Source organism: Myotis davidii, unplaced genomic scaffold (assembly GCF_000327345.1).
Source record: "Myotis davidii unplaced genomic scaffold, ASM32734v1 scaffold54, whole genome shotgun sequence".
Lineage (NCBI taxonomy): Eukaryota > Metazoa > Chordata > Mammalia > Chiroptera > Vespertilionidae > Myotis > Myotis davidii.
The window spans coordinates 2,319,908-2,322,107 of record NW_006287915.1 but is presented as its reverse complement, the minus strand read 5'-3'; positions in this window follow the sequence as shown (position 1 = coordinate 2,322,107).

The window sequence follows — 2,200 nt, the reverse complement described above, 5'->3', positions numbered from 1 at the left end:
GCGATTCGCGATTTTGCGCTATCATACTGGGTGTATGGTCGGCTGTGTGCGATTTTGCGAGTGTGGTAAAATCGCATAACAGCCGAGCATACACCCAGCAGCGCTGCTGATGCCTGAACGGTATGTGGAATGAAGTGGGCGGGCATCGGGAGGCCACTCTGGCACGGGGCAAGCACTATGGGCAGTCTATCTGAAGTGTACCTGGCGTATAAGACGACCCCCCACTTGGAGGCATATTTTTCAGGGCCAAAAAATCGTCTTATACGCCGGCAAATACGGTATCTCTGGTACATATTCTATTTCTTCTGATGGAGTTTTATGCAATTCAATTTACAATATCTTCACATTATTTTATTTTACAATTGTGCTCTCTTATACCCCCAAGAAGCATAACATTTACCACAAATTTTAAGAAATATTTTATATTATTATTCAATACAGATAAATCCATGTATCCACCAAGAATCTATTAGAAATCTAGCTCTTTTTATGTACATTATATTTATGCACATAATATTTTTAAATAAAGTAATATTACTATAAATCCAACATATATGTATATGAGTTGTGGATAGGTGGAGGTGGCAAGGAGAGCATAAATGGGGATGGAAAGAGCCTTTACTGTAGGTAATGGGCGAACAATGCAGTATACAGATGATGCTTTGAGTTGTACACTTGAAACCTGTATAGTTTTGTTAACCAATGTCACCCCAATAAACTCAATTAAAAAACATAAAAACTTCCAAAAAATAATAAAAATAAAAATCTGACAATATCAATCATTGACAAGGATATGAAACGTGGAAAATATTATTTATTGCTGGTGGTAGTATAAATTGGTACAACCAATTTGGGGCAATTTTTATATTATTTAATAAATTTTAAGGTACACACCCAAAAGAAATTTCACAAACGCAATTGTATAGAAAAGACTAGTACTTTTTCTTCCAAACATTCTTCTCTCTTCCAATAGAATATAAAGGTGTTAGAGGGATTGTTGAAGATTAAGACAGTGAAGAAATTTTTGACCTATGGATGTAATTGAAAATGACTTCATTCAATCCCATGGAAAGACATTCCTCTCAGTAATATAAAATCAAACTCCATGAAGGGAAAATGGTGATTCTAATGTCCTTTTTAAGACACCATTGTGCACAGGTGTTTTCAGCCATTTGCGCAAAACATTTGTCAAAATATTTTTTCTCCAAAAAACTTCTAATTTAACATTAACATGTATATGAGAATATTACTTTAGGTACATTCCAATGAATTAAGATATGTGCCATTTTATCATTTAAAGCAACATATAGGGTTGTATTTTTTAGTCTCATATGAAGACTATTGTTTGTTGGGTGACTGTTACCAGACAGTCAATCTTTATTTAGCTAGCTGTTTTTATTCACATCACATCTTATAGGCTGCAAAATAAAAGGCATAAAAATGCCAATGACAGACAAAATAGAGAAAATTGCCTTGAACAAACCCTTCTAGAATAGTGTGTTGCATATAAATTATGAAAACACTAAAACTTGATCAAAAAGGAAGGTCTTTAACTTTCATTTAAATGCATGAACAGATGTGGCAGTCCTAATGTCAATGGATAAATGGCTCCAAATTGTAGAATATGAGAACTAGATCTCTGAATGTTTGTAAACTCATCCCAGGCATGGCTGGATTCTTCCAGCAATAAATGAATAAAAGACCTAGGGTGTATGTAGGGCAGTGCTTGTCAAGGTTTATAGGACTTTGCCCACCAAAGACCTTAACTAGTTCTGTGAAGCAATGATTCAGTTAAAAATTAATTTGCTCCCTACCAGTCAACCTCTGTATATGAAGACAATGTGAACTTCAATTAAAAAATGCAAAGCAATATAATTATGCCTCCAATTTTATTCTTTAAGTATTGATTTATATAATTTAAAATTTGTTCACAACTTTACTACCTCAAAAATTTCCTTAGTTTAATCAAATTTTGTATGTGTGTGAGCATGTGTGTGTGTGTGTGTGTGTGTGTGTGTGTGTGTGAGAGAGAGAGAGAGAGAGAGAGAGAGAGAGAGAGAGAGAGAGAGAGAGCATATGTTGTCTCTTCTGGTAAAATTTTAAGGGTAGGTCAACCTGACCAGATATAAGTATACAAGATACTTGAAATCTATAAAAACACATGTCACTATGGCAACAGTTCCGACAAATATACTAGGAT